The sequence below is a fragment of the Anomalospiza imberbis genome, chromosome 24 (assembly GCF_031753505.1).
Source record: "Anomalospiza imberbis isolate Cuckoo-Finch-1a 21T00152 chromosome 24, ASM3175350v1, whole genome shotgun sequence".
In the NCBI taxonomy this organism is placed as follows: Eukaryota; Metazoa; Chordata; class Aves; order Passeriformes; family Viduidae; genus Anomalospiza; species Anomalospiza imberbis.
Window position 1 is genome coordinate 4371647 of NC_089704.1, and position 19545 is coordinate 4391191.

A 19545-nucleotide genomic window follows, 5' to 3' on the forward strand; every position below is an offset into this window, starting at 1 on the left:
GAATTCCAGGATTTTGGCAGGATAATTTGAGACTTTTGCTCCTTGTGGGGTACGTGAAATCCAGGCCAGTCCAAGGCTCGGTTTCTCCCCTACTTGAGGAAGGGCTGGGGAAGTTTCTGCCCTGCTCTCTCTCTGTGCTGTGCTGTTGTTTCTTCCTCCAAAATTAAGAAAAAGAAGAATGCATGTGATTTCTGCACCAGCCCCCCCAGCCAGGCTGTTTGTCAGCATTTTGCTACTTTATTGGAACTTGTGGAACCCCAATCAGGTCCACAAGAGCTGCTCAGAGGCCCATTATTTTCCATTATTATTCCTTTTTGTTCCACTATTACTTCTTCTCAGGAAGTAATTTATTTTTTCTTTTTAATTTAGTGTGATTTCACTTAAACCCACACTTTTCCTCCTAAAACCACTATAAATCACTCTGTTACCACCTCGCCTCACTGACTGCAGCTTTGTTCACATGGGATTCTTGGAGAGAAGGGGATTTTTTTTCCCCCCTGTCACCAGTGGGAATTAGAGTGGGGAAAGGGCAAATTTAAATTAATAAAAAATCTGTTAAAGGAAAACGGCTTCTGGTGCTTAAGTCACCTTTTGGTCAGTCCTGTATGTGATCCCCCTCTTCTGGTTGTCTGCGGAATTGGATACGGAGGGAAGTGGAGACGAGCGCAGACAATGGGATTTGGGCAAACCCGATCATTTTCATTTTGCAGGTTGAAAGAGCTGCCATAAGGAATGAAGGAGCAGGATGTGATTTTGCTGTGTTTTGGATTCAGCCCGGTGTGAGATGTGCTCTGTGCGAAGCTCACCCCAGTTATATTTGACCTGACTCTATTTTCAGTCTCTTGCAGCTGGGGGGGACGGGTTTGTGCCTGGGAGAGGTCAAGGTGTGAAATGTGAAATGCTGCCCGCCTGGTTTGGTCGTGCTTTACATTTTATTTGTCTGCATAAAAATCCTGGTGGGAAGGAGGCAGTTTTAGAGCCAATCCCAGGATACCCTCAGGAGGGGCTGTGTGAGGCAGGAGTAGAAAAATAAGCAAGAAAAAATTCCCATCAGGTGCTGTGGATGGTTGCAAGGAGCAAAACTGAGATGGAATGTGAGGTGAGGGAGTGAGATGGGACCTCAGGTTCGGAACCTCTGGGCTGGAATTACTGCAGAATTTTTCTGGGTGTAGGAACAGAGATTTTATTTCAAAGCCATGTTTATATCCATGTCTCAGCTCCATCTTCCAGAAACTGAGTCCGATCATAAAGGTCATTAAGCACAAGCGAGTTCCTGACTAATTGAACAACATTTGCCATCTTGCTCCATGGTATTCCCTTCTTTCTTTGCAGCAGGAACCACACTGGAGTTCATAACCTCTACCCAGATGTTTTAGAGGAGGCAGGAAAATATTCCAGGGAAGGTGTTAAATTACAGACTGGGGTCGGATGGAAGAAAGAACTAAAAGCACTGAGAGATCTCATAATTCCCTCCCCTCCCAGCTTAAGGAAGCAGCATTCCCTTACTGCTACCCATCCTTTCCTGGGAGAACCATGAGCTGAAGAGTTTTCTCTCTTCTTTTGTCCTTCCTGGGCTCAATTTCCTGCAGTTCCTGGTGTTAGAGATTGAATGTGGATGCTGAGTATAAAACAAGCCAGGGAATATTCCTGGAGTCCAGAATCTTCTGGAATAGAAAAGTCCCCTCTGTTTATCAGGGCTGTAGGAAATGCTGACCCTGGAATGGGGATGGAAGGAGGCTTCTCCTGGCTCTCTGTGTGAGCTCCTGGCGCTCAGGGAGGTGTCAGACAGGAGTTGGTTTCACAGTTGTGCCAACTGGGGGAGACACGTTTTCCTTAATGCAGTGGGAGATGAGTTTTGAGATGTGTGAGTGCCAAAGCATCCAGAACACTGCAAGGTAACTTTGTCCCTTGTGCCCCCAATAAAATTGTCCTCTCGGCCTTGGCCGGGAGGAATCAGCTCCAGGCTGAGAAATGGACTCAGTGTGACGAGATGATGGCATGAACGTGCTTGAAATCACCTCACCCCTCTGCTTCTCCTTCTCCCCTCCCTTTCTGTGCCCAGCAATCTAAATAACAAAACCTGGGCCAAACGGTGCCTCTGGGAAATGCCACCATGCCAGGAGCACTCGTGGCACCCTCAGAGCTGGACCTGCTGCTCTTAAATCAGGTGCCCGACACCTTCTGGGGAAGCAGCGTGGGAAGGGGCGACTGGAAAACTGCTGCAACCCTGGGCTCTGCCCCTGTAGATCCACCTCCCTCTCTGCTGGGAACTTTCCTAGGAGTAATAAATCCACTCTGGCTCTGCTCTGAATGCAAAATTGATCGGACTGCAGGAGCCAGGGGGATCAATGGGGCGTTGGGAGAGCGCTGGAGGCGCGTGCGCCGCGGACAGCGCAGCCCAGGGTGTGCCCTGCGCATCCTCTGTCCCCTGGCCCTGCTCCCTCCTCCTGCAGATGCCGCTGGAAATGGATTTTTTATGAAATCCGAAGGTGAAGCGTGGCATTAGGCAGCTCGGAGCCATCTGTCTGGTCAGGGCTCCTGTTGGTGGGTGTTTGGGGGTGTTCGTTGGTAAAAAAGCGCAGAAATTGCACTAAAGGTGTTTCCCTCTGCGTGAGGGAAAATTTCCTTTGTTTCCCCTACAAAACCCATCAGGTTCCCTTCCCCTGATGGGGAAATCAGAGTTGCACGTTTGCTGCACGCATTTTCCAGCCACCCGAGAGCCACGTCCTGCCAAGGTGCTGAATCATTCCTCCCCAAAAAAAAAACCCCAGGCACCTGCAACATCCTCCACCCCACAGGCAGACAATTCCAGCTCCCCAGAGCCAGGGATGTCTTTTAAACAGACCCAATGCAATGAGAAAAGAAAGCAACAGATGCTGAGTCATCAGCCAGCACTGTTGTAGCACCGTGTTCACCCCAAAAAGCTGGATTTGGGTTGGGTTCCCTTAACCTGGGAAGCAGGAGAGGATAGGAAAGAAAAAAAAGGGAGCAGAGTTAGGGTGGTTTTGGTAACCACTGTATGATTTTCAGCACTGCTTTGTTTTTGAGGGCATATGTATGTATATATTTAATTTTTATTGGTTTTCTCTATTTTTTTCCCCCATTTTAATCTGTCTCAGTTACTGCTTTTTTGTTTTGGTTTTCTCCTTTTATATTTTGCTGCAGTCTGTAGGCAGCTCCTCAGCCATGGCACAATCATGTAAACTGCTCTGAAGTTAAAAGCAAAACGAGATTCCATTGTCCTCCTCCTTTATTTCACGATGCTCACAGTACCTTGAAGAAATCACCGAGTTTTTTTGGAAGGGATTCAACTCCCAGCCTGCAAACGGGGCTCTTTGGCTTTCCAAGGGGCGAGCTGCATCTTCCTTTTCTTATTTCAACCTTGCACCTCTGTTTTGAGATCATGACAAAGCCCCACAAACCCCTCTCCTCACCCCGAAGAATCAATCAACCCCAGCTAATACTTTAACGACTCCTTTTCCTACCGAGGACACAAATTCAGGAGCACACACACATGCATGAACAAAAAAAAATTTCTATTTTTTTTTTAAAAAAAAGGAGCTAGAGGCTGAGGAGGACCTCGTCTGGTCAATGAAAGAAAGAGACGGATGTCTGGTGCCATGGCAATGGAGCAGGGATTACTTTGCACTGGAAAATAGGTTCTTTTTTTTTTTTTTTCCTCTTTTTTTTTTCTATTCCAGTTTTTTTTTTTTTTTTTTTTCTCAAGCAGCTAAGAGTTGTCACCGAGTCTGAGAGGCCCATTTAGAGGAAAACGAGCCTCTGAGGAGAATTGAATGCTTGCTTTCAGCGGCTGCTGCTTGAACAGTCTGCTTTGCTTTTCGGGCAAGGCAGGATGCAAACACCCAGATTTGTTTGGAGCACTTTCCCAATCCCTGTGTGTGTGCATATGTGTGTGGAGAGAGCCATAAAAATCCCAGCAACTGGGAGGAACATACATTAATAACAAAACTACATTTCAGTGCAAAAGCTCTTGATCCCGCCTATGATTCCATGGGATTTTCTCCCTTGATTGTCTGATTTTTGGGGTGTATTTAGCATTTTCTTACCATTAGGCTGAATTTTGACCGAGATTAATTCATTCCATTGAATGCAAGTCAAGATATTTTGTGACAAAAGGTATTTTTTTCGTGGAAAAGGCTGATTTGTGGAGATTCTTCACTGGGAGAATTTTCCTTCTGTGCTGCTTCTTCCTTACCCCCAACTCTGAATATTTCGGGGGTTGTGTGTTTGTTTGAGTTTGTTTCTGGGGGTTTTTATCTGTTGATTTGTTATTTTACCTAGTCACTAAGTTTCAACCTGAAGAAAATATTTTGGTCAAGACTCAATTTCTTTGAAAATTCATTTTATTTAACAAAGAAATTGGCCAATGGAAACAAACCAAAGGGATGTTATTTTCAAGTGGGGTTTTTATAGCTGCCTTTTTGAATTTCTGAACTTTTAAAGTAATTTTTGGCTGGGTTTTTTTCTTCTTTTTTTTTTTTTTCTTTTTTTTTTTTTTTTTTTGCTACCTCTTGGGGTGAAGGAAAGGCTCCTTGCCTGTGTGCCAGCCAAGAGATGAAGGTGTTCTCTGATCTGTGAATCATCCACCCACCAGGCTCCAGACAAGCAGATACCGAGTAGATTATTTAAGGCAGGTAAAATGGAATAAAAGACCTTCATGTGACTTTGCTGGGCTTGGCCAGGGAGTCCCAGGTGACGCCTGAGGTAACTCTTGGTGAATTCTCCTCAATTTCCCACCCCAAAATGTTCCTTGCCATCACACATGGGGTAGATCAGGAGATAATTCCACTGCAAAATGGGATTTTTCAGTGCTTTGAGCTTCCCCACATGGATTTAGGGGCAATGGTGTTGATTTCTCCCATTTTAAGGACCAGGAAGTGCATTCATTTTGCAGTCTGGGTCATTTATACACACATTTCACTGACATCAGCAATGGCACAAGTTGCAAAATATTTATTGCTGTTCTGAGGGGATGTCGCTTTTTCCCATGGTAAAACTGCCTTCATAAATGAGCCAAAATATGGTTTTAAGATATGTTAATCTTGCTCTATATGTGCCCTGCCTTTTGCCTGGCAGAGCCACATGAAAGCCTTGAAATCCTGAAATTTTTTGTGCTCTCTGTCCTTTCTGGGCTGAGCTCTGTTGTTGTAAATGGAATGTGTCTCCTTTCTCCTGTCTGCAGTGAAAAATAGCTCCTCTCTTTGATCTTCCCCTCATTTGCTAAAAAGTAACCAAAAATAACCCCCCCTTTTTTTTTATGTTGGGGGGTAGGTGGTGAAATGTGCCAGGATTAAAAAAAAAAAAATAAATGTGACCCTCCTTTTCAGCGATTCCGAACTGTGAAACAGAAAATCTCTGTCCAGGTAAAAAATTTGAGTTGTCATAGCAACAGCAGGATGGCTATTTATTTTTGGATTTCCATTTTCACTGATTTATTTAACACATTGACAATCCATTTATAATGAAGAGGAATTCAAGAGGGTTTTTGTTTCTGCCTGGGTTTATAGCGAGCCAAGGTTGGGTTACTTTTCACCAGAGAAAATAAGCAAAGATAAAAGAGGTAAATAAAAAGGAAAGCTTGTGGCTTTTGGGGGCTTTTCTTGTAGGCAAATACGGGCTCACAGGCGAGTGAAATCATGACTGACTTGTTTATTTTGTCTTTTAGTGCTGTAAAACAGAACAAAGCTTTGAGTGCAGGGCAGCTGCGAGGCACAGGAGCCACAGATGCTCACCTCCACCTGCCCTTACTCCGTGCCCAGGCTGCCAGGGAGAGGTCAGCAGAGCCTTTGGAAGTGATTCCTCTGCTCCATCTCTCTGCAGGAGCCAGGGAGAGCCCCCAGGGCAGGGATAAAATCTGTAGTTCTCCTTTTGGTGGTGACCTCTGTGCTCTCAGAGCTCCCTCAGGCTCAGCCTTGCCTGCTCTCTGTGGTGTTTCTGTACAACCAAGGAGGCTTGGGAGGATCTGCTGCAGTTTGGGAGCCCAGACATCCGTTCTGGTTGGGTCCTAAAATTATCTAACTGGTTGTGCCTCATTTTGGGGTGTTAGTGCCAGAATGGGCTCGGCTTTGTTCTCAGGAGGGGTTGGTTTGCCAGGTCAGGAGTCCCTCAGCCAGGGGATGTGTCTGGAAGGTTTTGTGCCTAAAGATTTGAGCCATCCCTGGATCCAGCTCTGGATCCCACAAAGTCAGAGGTGCCTGGGGATTTTCCTACCTCCCAGCAGTGTGAGAGCACTTGGACAGCAGGGAAATGCAGCAAAACACCCAGGAAATCCCTGCAATTTAGGAATTCTCGTGTACCTTCCTCCCTGGAGATTCAATTTCTGTGCATGCCTTTGCCGTCACATTTACCTGCCACAATTAAACCAAACCTTCAGCATCTGGTGACTTGAAAACCTTGGAAGATTGGGAAGTTTGGGGCAGGTTTTGCAGCAGGGAGAGGTGGAATCCAAGTGGAATAACCCAGGGGAAGCAAACCCAGCAGATTCCTGCTGCAGAGCCTGTCTGGGAGTGTGGAGATGAGGCAAATCTCTGCCTGGGTTTTCTCCCAGCCTGTGTCCCTGCAACTGCTCTGCAGTTTGGCTCTTCCTGGGATGGATTTGGGAGACTGAGATGGATGGCTTTAAAAGAACTCAGTGAAAATTGTGAGATACTGGGGGAAATCTCCAGTCATTTTCTCCCATTATTGCTGGTTGTGGCCTCAATCCTGGCTGGCTTTCAGGACAGGAGGGCAGCACCTGCCCAAAGCATGGCACTTTTTGATGCCAAACCTGTTAATTTGTGAAACACGGGCTTGGTTTTGAACCAAGCACTCCAGGAAAAGGTGAGGTTAGGAAAAAAATAAAACAAAATAAAATCAAGTGTTATTTCTGGCTGGGATCTTGAGCCTGGAGGGAGGAGAGTGTCCATCAGCACTTCCCCCTTTTCTCCTGGCGGAACATCCAGCTTGCAAATTGTCTTTTGGGGGCTGGCAGTTGTGGGGGGGGAAGGGTGGGAAAACCCAAGGAATCAACTTCCAGACATAAATACAATATGGACAAGTCATAAACATTATTAAAGCAAGTCTATCCCTGCAGGGCAGGTTTTTGCTCATAATGCTTTCCTGATTGCGCTTCCGCAGCGCCGGGGAAGTGAATAGCAGGCTGATTATCCACGGCCTGATCTACAGCAGCGGAAAACTGCTCCCTTTGTGTGCCAGGGGGAACTTTGCATATTTACTGCCGGGGAACAGCCGTCCTGAACATCCACAGCGGGGCTGAGCCCAAACTGGCCATGGGGGTTTTGGCGGGGCTCTCCTTGTGTCGCCTCTTACCCCAAAGCCTGGCCCTGTTTGGCAGCTTAAATGTACAGTGATGCCTCAGGTTTTAGGTTTTCTATTTTTCAGATTCTGTGCTGCTTCAGTGTGTGGGTCTGGGGTTCACATGAGGGGATGGTGAGCTCTCTGCACAGAGCAGGGAGACAAAACAATTCCTGCTCCAGCTGGGCACCAAGGACAAATGATCCAAATCTCAGCCCCAAGAGCACAAACAACGTGGGCTGGAGAGAGGAAAACAAGCAGGATGGGACTGCATGGGCTAAAGCTGGAATGGGACAATGAACTGCAATGTGCCAATGGAGCAGAGCTGATCCCAGTGAGAGCCCCCGGGAGCGCTCGTGCATTTTGGGACCATTTGGGTTCATCTTGGGTGCAGCCCTGGCTGGGCTCTGGTGCTGCCCAAGGTGGATCCATGGAGGAGATCCTTTGAATAAATCCCTGCTTTATTCTTTAGCTCTGCCCAGCTCTGCTCTAGGTCACAGGCCAGGCTGGGCCACCAAACACTTTGGATCAGTGGATGGGAGCTGTTGCTGGAAAGGCAGAATATAGGGGAAATTAATAGTAATATTCATCATCATCATCATCACAATAACAATAATAATACCGAAAAAAGACTCTGTGACGTATTAACAGAATTGTCATTAATTTCTTTTTCAAACCACAAAACTAGGGAGAAATCTAAGTCTTTTTTCATAATATTTTCTTGGAGCCAGTTGTCCAGCTCATCTGAGGTATCTTGGAATGTCCTGAGTTACAACCCTAAGGATCAGAAGTGCCACTGATTTTGTTCAATATTCCATGTACAGCGTGGCACTGCTCACTGGGAGACTAATAATAATAATAATAATAATAATAAAAGACTGTGATATATTAACAGAATTGTCACTAATTTCTTAAAAAAAAAAAAACCCAAACCTGAGAGAAATCTAAGTCCTTTTACAAAATCCTTTCTTGGAGCCAGTTGTCCAGCTCATATGAGCTATCCTGGAATATCCTGAGTGGGAAGGCACCCACAAGGATCAAAAGTGCCACTGACTTGTTCAATATTCTGAACTGCTCACAGGGAGAGTCCAAATCAGATCTGTGGTTGATAATCAGAAAATAATAATCAGAAAATATCTGACTTTATAATCAGAAAAAATCAGACTTTATACAAAGCTTGGTGTTGGCAGAAATATCCCATAAAAGGCCCCTTGTGCTGGATCCAGTCAGAGCAGCAGAGAGTTTTTAAGCAGATGCTCAAGGTGCAGTCATTTCATTATTCAATTATGACAGAATTCTCCCCAACAACTTAATGAACATTCATTTGTGATGTATTAAACCATTTTTTCTGTTGAACATAAAGATCAGTGCTAGGAGCTATACATTCTGCAAGATAATTGCACTGTGTAATTCTAGTGCTTCAACAATTTATACTGAAATATTGATGGATATGTTCCAACATTCTTCTTTTTTTTTTAATTCTTTTTGCAAGCATATTTCATAATCTTTTAAATATCTCTCCCCTGAAAACTTTAATGTAAAGTACAAATCCTCTTATGTAAGAGAATTTAATGCATCTGGATATTGCTAAGCAAACAAAAGCATTTCAGAGCCATTTCTGTTCTCAGAAAGAAAAGAAATTGGTAACAGAAAGTATTGTAAATATGAATTTATGAGGAATATGCAGTAGCAGAAGGGCATGACTAAGAAAAAGTTTAGGGCTTCTCTTTAATATCAGAAATACAAAATATCTTTCTGATTTTTCATTAGCATAATTAAGTAAAACACCCTTCCATTTTCAAATAGGAATTTATGCTAAGTGACATTTTGCATAATCTCCTTAGGAGAGGCCCTGTGGAATTTTGCTGTGTGTGGTTCCAGCATTGACCCAAGACTTGAATCGAGAAATTGAGATGCAGTGGGGTTGTACAGAGCAGTGAGGAGCATCTCCGAGAAGGAGCCTTGCTCAGAAATGGGTTGGAAGAGTTCATTCAAGGGGTTTGAGTGTCTGCTTTGAAAATCAAACTTCAATCAAGTTAATAAGTAGCCAGGAGAAAGGATTTTGTTGTGAATTTATATAAACTGTGTTGAAAACTCTTGGGTTTGCTCTAGGAAGAAAGTTTTGGAAGATTGCTGGGAGCTTTGTTTTTTGGGGTTAATTGGCACAGGAAATTTGAGGGTTTACCTGTCACATGCTCTTGGCTCCAGGTGTGGGAACAAAACATAAACTGGAGAGAAGGACCTGTGAAATCCATAAAAACTCCTGCAATTTGTCCGTGTCCTGTTCAGGTGTGAACTCCCAATGCAGTTTCTGTGCCTGCTGATCTGGGTTTGTTGTTTCCCTGAGCACACCATGCCAGGATGGTTTTCTGGGTACTTTCCTGCTTTTTTCTCTCTTTTGGTGCATCTTTCCTGCACTTTTTCTCTGCCCCACCTAGGAATGTCCAAGGCCAGGTTGGGTGCAGCATCCTGGCCTATGGAAGGTGTCCCTGGGCAAGATCACCATTAAGGTCCCTTCCAACCCAGGCCATTCTGGGGTTTCTGCTGAGGATTTATGTACGACTTGTCCAGACAAAATTTCTGAACCCTCCTGCTTGTCCCCAGCCATGTCCTGGAAGTCCCCTGGCTGACAATGAGCCATGGATCAGCCTTTTTTCCCCTCAGCTCTTCCCTAAGCCCACGGGGCTGGATACTCTCTGTGAGAATGGTGACATTCCCTCACCAGGAGCTGCCCCCAGCCCCTCATTCCATGTCACACAGGTCTTCAGCAGGAATTAGATCCTAAAGATGCCAGGCCAGATGCAGTGTCCCAGTCCCAGTGTCCTGAGCCCATTGTCCACTGGAGCTGCAGTGTCCCAGTCCCAGTGTCCTGAGCCCATTCTCCACCGGAGCTGCAGTGTCCCAATCCCAGTGTCCTGAGCCCATTCTCCTCTGGAGCTGCAGTGTCCCAGTCCCAGTGTCCTGAGCCCATTCTCCACTGGAGCTGCAGTGTCCCAATCCCAGTGTCCTGAGCCCATTCTCCACCAGAGCTGCAGTGTCCCAATCCCAGTGTCCTGAGCCCATTCTCCACTGGAGCTGCAGTGTCCCAATCCCAGTGTCCTGAGCCCATTCTCCACCAGAGCTGCAGTGTCCCAATCCCAGTGTCCTGAGCCCATTCTCCACTGGAGCTGCAGTGTCCCAATCCCAGTGTCCTGAGCCCATTGTCCACTGGAGCTGCAGTGTCCCAATCCCAGTGTCCTGAGCCCATTCTCCACCGGAGCTGAAGTGTCCCAATCCCAGTGTCCTGAGCCCATTCTCCACCGGAGCTGAAGTGTCCCAATCCCAGTGTCCTGAGCCCATTCTCCTCTGGAGCTGCAGTGTCCCAATCCCAGTGTCCTGAGCCCATTCTCCACCAGAGCTGCAGTGTCCCAATCCCAGTGTCCTGAGCCCATTCTCCACTGGAGCTGCAGTGTCCCAATCCCAGTGTCCTGAGCTCATTCTCCTCTGGAGCTGCTGGGCATTGCTGCAGCCCTGCCCTGGCAGCAGAGATGTTGCCCAGGCAGTGCCCACCCAGGGCTATTCTCCTCGGGCTGGGTGCCATCCTTTCTGGGAAAGGGTCCTGAGCTGTGCCAGCCACGCTGCTTGTGCCTCATTTCTGCGTGTGAGCCTGGCTGAACAGAAAAAGGAGCTCTCTCTATATATTTATATCTGTACCCGGGGTGTTTGTGGATCATCTGACACCTTGGGATGGTCCTGGGGCATGATAACGAGACACCCAGTGCTGCACAACGTGTTTTGGCAAGCAGGAAGGGGTGGAAACCCCGTGCCCGCCTTTCCTCCTGCAAGTCTTCATGTTTCTTTTTGGCACATCCCCGCAAAGAGGAACGAGATGAAAAATCCTGCCAAAGCTTCTTGTGGAATAGATGACATTTATATTGTTATGCAGTTTGCTGATCTAAACATACCATTGCCTTGCCTTGATAGCCCAGGGCAAGTGATAATCAGCTTGTTTGGTGGGCACCCTGCCATCTGAAAGGGGGGACACAAATAGAGACAGTTTGTGCATCATCCACGAGCCTTGCAGGAACACGATTCCCAGCTGAGAGCATGGAAATGTGTCTGTCTCCTGAGCGTGTGCATGTTGGCATGGAAAAGAGAAGTGACAGCATTAAATAGAATGGTTTTGGAATAAATCAGGGTTGCAGTTCATAGCTGCTCCGAGCTGGCTCTCACTAAGTCACTGGTGGGAATGGTGGAAGCGCTGGGGGGCACCAAATTTGATCAGCTGGGCTGAGACCCCATGGGACTGCTCTGTGTGAGGAGCTTTGCTTCCATCTTCATCCTCTGGGCATCACCAAAAGATGTTTGGTCTCAGGGGTGACAGGGAAGATGAGGAATTGGGGTTCCTGGATTTTCTTCTGGGCAGTTTGCCCTCTCTGTGTACCTGGCACCACCTCGTGTGTGTTCCAGGACTTGGTTTTCATTGGTGTTTCAGGATGAAGGACTTCAATCAGGCTTTGCTGGAAGGGTCTGGATTCCTGCAGTGGATGGATGGATGGATGGATGGATGGATGGATGGATGGATGGATGGATGGATGGATGGATGATGGATGGGTGGGTGTATGATGGATGGATGATGGATGGTTGGATGGATGGATGGATGGATGGATGGATGGATGGATGGATGGATGGATGATGGATGGATGGATGATGGATGGATGATGGATGGATGGATGGATGGATGGATGGATGGATGGATGGATGGATGATGGATGGATGGATGATGGATGGATGGATGATGGATGGATGGATGATGGATGGATGATGGATGGATGGATGATGGATGGATGGATGATGGATGGATGGATGGATGGATGGATGGATGGATGATGGATGGATGGATGGATGATGGATGGATGGATGATGGATGGATGGATGGATGGATGTATGGATGGATGATGGATGGATGGATGATGGATGGATGGATGATGGATGGATGGATGAAGGGATGGATGATGGATGGATGATGGATGGATGGATGGATGGATGATGGATGGATGGATGATGGATGATGGATGGATGGATGGATGGATGGATGGATGGATGGATGGATGGATGGATCCATGAATCCATAGATCCATGGGTACAACTCTTTGACAAAGACATCCATGAAAGCAAGGAGAAGGGGCTGTGTTTTGCGCCAAGGAGGATCTTGAGGCTCAGGAGCAGAGTGGGGAGGGTGTCGTGGTGGTGACACCTGTGATTGACATGATTGAGTGAAGCTGCCTTCAAAGCAGAGGAAAAAACCCTTCTATCACTCCAGGAGAATTTCTGGTTGGATTTAAGGAGAGGAGGAACCCCAGACCTGGGACAGTGGTGCAGCTCAGTGAGGCTGTGGCGTCTCTAATCTTAGGGATCTTCAGAGCTTGTGTGGGCACCAGCAGATTCCATTTTTAATTAAGCCACGATTTCAGTGATGGTTCAGGTGACTTCCAGCCATCTTTTACACCCTCTGCACTTTTGTTCTACAAACCTCTTCTGAGATTTTTCTGGATTTGCAGTCAGATGAGGAGGAGCCTCTCCATGCTCACTTCCAGCAGCATCTGAAGTACTCTCAGTGCCATTTCCCACCTTTTTTTTGGCTGTTTGATGCACATCCCTTCCCCATGTCTGTGCACCCCTTTCCTTTTTGCTTGTTTATCCCTCGGACTGGATTTTCAGGGCCGTGTTTTAGGGAAAACTCGGCCTGTGGGTGTTCCACAGAAGCAATTACCTTTCAAAACCCCTGAAGATGGGCTGAAAGTGGATACTTACATGAAATAAAGGGGGACTTTGGGTCTACAAATAGAACTTGAGTTTTTTCTGGTAATCTGGCCCTCATCCCAGCCTTTTTGAAGGATAATCATCGTTCCAAGAGAGGTTTTCATGGACTATAGCATACACTTTATATTCCACTGTGTAATGGAACCTTCCCTACACTCAAGGAAAACAATTTACAGAGCTAATTGCTGAACTCTGCAGATATAATCCTTTAAATGTGTTCTGTTAGGTAAGAGTTTATGTTAAAGAAGAAGAAATGTTCTAGAGGAAAATTATTGTTTAGGGAACATTGATTTGCATGAATTAATGTTTTCACTTCAGCTGAGAGTTAAAAATGGATACTTAAGCTAAGCCCCATTTTAGTGTAACATCAATGTTTCATTAGTTCTGGTGTGAGCCGAAATCCATTGTTTGTTTACTTTTTTGTGCCGTCAAACTTCAGCTGGCACCGGGTCAAACTGTCCCAAAGGTTTCATTTTTTGAATTAAACAAAAAAAAACCCAAAACAAAACAAAAAAAAAACCACACATAAAAGCCCTGCATGGACTGTGAGAGGGGAGGATGGCTCAGAGCTCTCTTTGTTACTCACTGCTTCAATTCAGACAATGCTCTCCACCCTCCTGTCTCAGCCTACTTATCAGGGAAATTAGGGGTGGTGTTAATGATCTTACCTGACACCGTTGTGGCAGGAATGAACTGATGAATATTTGCACAGTACAATATTTGTACAGAGGTGCTGCATCACTTGTGCTGCAGGAGCAGCCATCTGTCACATCTCTCACGTTTAAAGTCTGCAAGGAGCCTTTGGGGCCAGGGTAACTTTTACAGAACTTGGGGGTTTTGATCGCTGTTTTTATGACTTAGGTTTTAATTCAGAATTTAGCCCAGGTCTGAACCTGCTGCCAGTTCTTTATAGTCCCTAAAATCTGGGTTATGGCACAAAGTGAGAGGTTCAGCACTGCTTAGGAGGTGTTCTTAATGAAGTAGACAGAGTATTTAATGTAATTTAATTTAATTTCAATCCCTTTTCTCCCATGTAGCCCAGTGCTGGTGGCAGACTGAGGGAGGAGGAATAAACCCCAGCGTTTTAAAGCCACTCTGTGGAGCACAGGGTATGTGGATGTGTTCTCCATGGTTTTCTTTAATTATCCTGCAATTTCTGTGTTGTGCTTTCCTCAGTTGTATTCAGAGGAAAGTTTCAGAATCAGGGCTATCCAAAGAGGAAGGAACTAAGGAAAATATTCACATTGAGGCCCCTCCCAGCATGTGATCAGGGCTGGGCTCTCCAGCACTCAGCAGCTGAGGAACATCTGGAGTTAATTTCTAATTCCACCATGAATTCCCTTCTTTTCCAGGGTCTGCCAGGGCTGGTGAAGTCTCTTTTGAGAAGCACACAGAAAATCTGCCATCCCAAATCTATCTCTTTGCCACTGGCCAACAGCCTGAGGAGGAGGGGTTTACAGGTGAGGTGTTCCTTCCTGTCACCTGGAGGGATCAACCTTTTGTTCCTTGTGCCAGCTGGGAATTGAACTGAGAATGAAGAGCTCAGAAACTTTTAAACTCAGATTTATTGGTATATTTGTACTGTGATATATATCACACACAAACCCATTGCTGCCACAAATTTGTAACTTGAAATTAAGGGGTTGGAAAAGGGTAATCTTTAAGGACACTTCCAACTCAAATAATTCCATGGTTCTATGAAATTCCTGGGTGCAAAAACACATATTAAGTGGAAAACAGACTTGAGTCTCACTGAAATCATTAAAACCTCCCTTTATTTTTTTTTTTTTGACACCCACCATCCTGCTTGGAAAATTGGATTTGTTATTGAAATCCCTAATTAGGGATGGGAATTTCATGTCAGGCAGACACTGTCACTTTCTCCCAGCCCTTCCAGCAAAAATCCATGTGCACTTTGGTGCCTTGGGCTCTGAAATTGGAGGCTGGCTTTGAGAAGCATTTCCCTGCTGGGAGCTGCAGTCAGATGAGTTGGATGGGCCAAGTTTAATCCCAAAGTTACAGCACAGGAAGAGCCCCCTGAGAACACCAGGAATTGCCAGGATTTGGGCAGTAAACACAGGTTAGGACACTCTGGGTATTTGCTTTAATCCCCTCTGCTTCTATTTTGAATTTGCTGTGTTCTTACTTGCTAAACCACTTTCCTTTTTCGCCCTGTTTCCCCGTGGCAGAAGGAGGAGGGATATTTTGGAAGCGGGAAAAGTGCCACTAATTCCTGCAGGGTTTCTGAACCGAGCACTGCCACTCTCAAACACTGAACCTCTCTAGGATTCCCCACAGAGAGAGATTCCCCACCCTCCCACAAGGCAGGTGACAGGATTCAGGTTCCTGAAGGTCTGAGAGCATGAGGGAGTTGGGATTTAGAGGCTCCTGCTCCCTTAGGCTCAGCAGGAGGGATTCAGGGAGCCTAAATATTGCCAAAATATTGCCAAAAACTCAGGAGTGCAAGTGCATCCTTGAGCTGGCTGGAGCTCTGAACAACACGGGGTAGTGGAAGGTGTCCCTGTCCATGGAACTGGATGAGCTTTGAGGTCTCCTCCAACTCTTCTGGGAATTCTATGAGGCTTGATTTTTTTTTTTTAATTATTTTTTGTTTCCTTCCAGCAGAATGAAATATTCCAAGGGTCTTGCTTCCATTCTGCCACGTGTTTTGATGTAGTTCAGCAGGAATTCCTGGGGGGAAAGCTCCAAACCTGTCACAGAGCAAAGACTCTTTTTTTGGAGGAGTAAACAAATCTCACTTCTATTTTTTTTCCCCTTTTCCCTTGAGCTGAAATTTGGGAAAGCCATTTCACATCAGGTGGTGAGGCTTGGAACAAGCAGGAAAAAAAACCCTCTGGTGTTTGCTCATTTCTTAGGTGAAGAAATGTGCCCACAGCTCCTCTCACCACTCCCAGAGAAAGTTTGTGTGAGTCCTAAAATAATTCCATGCCTCTGGCCCACCAATATCCCCATTTGGTCAGCCTTTTATAGAGTAATTACTGTTTGACATGGCACTGCAGCTGGGGCTGGCTTTATTTTGGGTCAGGAGATATAAAAAGCTGCTTGTGAAAAAAAAAAAAAAAAAGAGATGCCTGTGTTTGTTGATCTGTCATCCTAAACAAATTAGTGCAGGGAGTTGTTTTTTTTCTGATTCTCATTTGCTTATTCTTTTTGATTTATTTTGCTTTAAGGGTGATTTGTGAGAGAATTGATCTGGTACCAAAGGCATGCAGCCTGGCTAATTCAGATATGTCTCTAATTACCAAAATTCTAATTATTCTGGGGTTTTGCAGTGATATTGGGACAGTTTCATGGGGTGGCACAAACCCAAGAAAAGGGGTCAAGGCTTAACCATGGGAAAATCATTTTCCTGAACAGGTGATGGGTGGGAAGAAGCACCTTGAGGGAAAGGTCTGCCCTCCAAATCCCTGGATTTCTGAGCAGGCAGCTCATTCCCACAGCTCTGCGTGGTGTCAGGAGCATTTTTTTCGAGTCCAACATCAAAGTCCCTTCTAATTTTAATACCTTTGAAATGCACATGGATATTTATGCACATGGATTTTATATTCTGGCCATGTATGGATGTACAGGAGTGCAGCCAGAGAAGGGGAAAACAGGACCTTGTACAAACACGTGTCACTTCTTGCCTGCCCCTAAAATACAGGTTCCTGTGTGGGAAACAAGTTGTGAAGCTGTTTATGGGACCAGAGCTCAGGAAGTTGGGATATTATATCCCCTTTTACAGTTTCCCATGCTGGGCTGGCCGTTTCACCTCAAAATTTAGGCATCCCACTCGATTTCGCAGAAGATCCCAATATTTTTAGTCATCCTAGGAAACAATGGTGTCCACTGGGATGGAGCAAGTGGCTCTGGATCAGGAATCAGGGCTTTGGTTGTATTTTTTCTGCTGCTTTTATGGCCTGGAACAATCCTTAGCACTCTGCTGCACCTCGGTTTAACAGCAAGATGGGATTGTAACACTGAGTTACCTTGCCCTGAACTATTTCAAGAAGAAATTGAAGTTTGGAGAGCTTTTGGCATCAGAGGAATGGAGCAGTTATGAGAACTATTCCTGTGGTTTGGCTTTATTAACCACCCCAGCTTGTTGAGGAATTGTATCCATGGGATGGGACTGGGGGGCAAACCAGGAGCAGACAGGCAGGGATCAAATCCTTCACGGGCAGTTATACAACACAGCAAGGAGGGCTGCAGCCCTGGCTTGATTTTTCCTGTCAAAAATTCCAAAATGCACATGGAAAACAATTTTTTAGAACAAAAAAGACACGACAGCTGATATTTCAATGGCTTTTGAGGCAAGGAAGATGTGAAAAGGAATACTTTGGGTATTTTCTCTTTTGAACAGGGAATCTGAAAGCAGAAGGGATCTGGGAACAGTCCTTGGCTCAGGAATGGCTCTCAGGTTCCTTGGCTCTTGTTCTCCATCAGCTGTGCCAGGCAGGTGGGGAGTGGAATCCTGGAATCCTGGGCTGGAGGCAGATCCATCCTGAAAAGGGAAACAGAGCCATGGACACAATTTTCCCTCTGCTGGGTTGGGGTTTCCTGTCAGGTATCCATCATATCAGATGGATATTGTCAGTATCCATCTTATTATTCCTCATATTCATATTCATCTTCTTGCTGTTACTCCAGGTGCTCCATCATCCCAGCTCTGACTTCTGCTGGATATTTCCATATTCCTGGTAAGAATCTGATTAATTTTTTTCCAACTACAGCAAATATAACACATCCAGGTAAAAGTTCCTGTAGGAAGTAACAGGAAGGGGAAAAATTTGGATCCAGGCTGTCAGGGATAGAATCTTTTCCATCCTAAAATGACTGTGAGAGCTTTCATTTTGTTTAAAAGGCTTTTATTGATCACAAGAGCTGCATTCAGAGGCTGTGTCTTGAGTAGCTACAACAGCTTTACTCATGGCACAAGTTTTTACTTGAGTTCATTGTATCATCCTGGGTTTTGCTTAATTTTGTGCTTCTCTTCAAAGTAACAAGGAAAGCCTCACATGGTGCAGAGACAGAAAAATAAGTGCAGCCTTCCTTCCAGCCCATTAATTCTCTTCCGTGGAGCTCTGCGCCACTGTGAGCACACAACTGGGAGGAATCACAAGGCAGACATCTCCACACTGCAGAAGCTCCAAGGAAAGGGGGTTTGTTTTGAAGCGGGGTTTAATTTGTTCGTCCGAAGTCGTGGCTGGTTTTGGGAGCTCAGAGCATTCTTGCTGTTCTGCCTGAGGATGAAACTTAGATCATAGGAACTGCAGAGAGATCCCAAAACATTTCAAGCTGTTTAAGTAACTGTAGACCTAATTCAGTGTTCTTTCCTGAGTGAGGCCAAGAAAGAACCTGATTTGAACCTGATTTTTATCGCGCTCTTTTCTTCTCTCTCCTCCTTTCAACTCCAAGTTTCATCTTATATTAAAGAAACCATCCCTAGGGATTTCATAAAAAGGCTTTATTCAGGTCAGACTTTTTTTTTTTTTTTAAAAAAAAAACTGACCTGGTGTTTTGTGTCCAGCCACCCCCACCCCTGAAACAAATAAATAGTTTTAGCAGTGGAAATTTTCTGAGGAAATTTTCCTGTCTTGATCAACAATTTGTGTTATTTTACAACAGTTTGGGTTAGACCTCTGCCTAACTCTGTAATATAAAGGACAGAGCGCAAGGGCAATGTCCAGGATGGGAAAATCTGGTATTTAGGAGACAGTGTCCATCCAATGGATGGCTCTGCTGGGTTCATTGACCTCTTGCTGTCCTGCACAGAAAAGGAAACTCCAGTTTTTCTTCCTCAGTCCGGATGCTGACTCACCTGAGTGGGGAAGGCAAACAGCCACAGGGCTGGTGTTCACTGGTGTCCCAGTGTGCCTGGGGACAGCTCATCAGCTGCTTGGCTTTGCTTTTTGAGTTACTCACCCCCCTCCTGGTGCCCCAGGTCTCTGTCCCCGCTGAGTAAGTTCTTTCTCCCAGGCTGTTCCAAAGCCAGGAGCAATATTTGGGTGTTTGCTGTTGGTGTTTCATTGATGCCCAGTGTCAGTCCCAGGCTGTTTTGCTGGGTGCTGGAAACCTGTCCCAACTCCTCTGTCCCTTCCCTGTGCCTGCCCCCAAATCCTGACCTGCTCTGGGTGGATTGATGAGCTGTCCCAGTGCTGCTGTGTTTCACTGCCCAGCACCAGGATGTCCCTGGATGAAGGAGCCACTGTTCCCAAATTTCTGCAGCCTGGCCGTGCCCAAGCAGCACAGTCAGTCACCAGGCATCCTGGTCCAGCAGGGAAGCTTTCTGTGGCTTTGGGGTGTGTTCTCACACTCTCTGCCTGCTCCACAAGGCTTCCAGGACCCTTCAGACCAAGAAACTTCCTAAAATCTCACTGCAGAGGGCATCACTTAGGGTGCTGTGACACTTCCCCGATGCCCAGTGAG

At 45.9% G+C, this 19545-nt stretch overlaps 1 long non-coding RNA gene across 2 annotated transcripts in view; it reads left to right on the forward strand.

Annotated features, from left to right (window-relative positions):
* The first annotated feature begins 14106 nt into the window (after positions 1–14106).
* LOC137462074 (uncharacterized) overlaps positions 14107–19545 on the forward strand; it is a 34968-nt gene continuing 29529 nt past the window's right edge. The window contains exon 1 of one of the 2 annotated variants that reach the window (XR_010993572.1): positions 14107–14576. This is a non-coding gene — a long non-coding RNA (uncharacterized lncRNA). Of the gene's footprint in view, positions 14577–16871; positions 17817–19545 lie in introns of those variants that run through there. The other variant, XR_010993573.1, reaches the window with a different exon arrangement.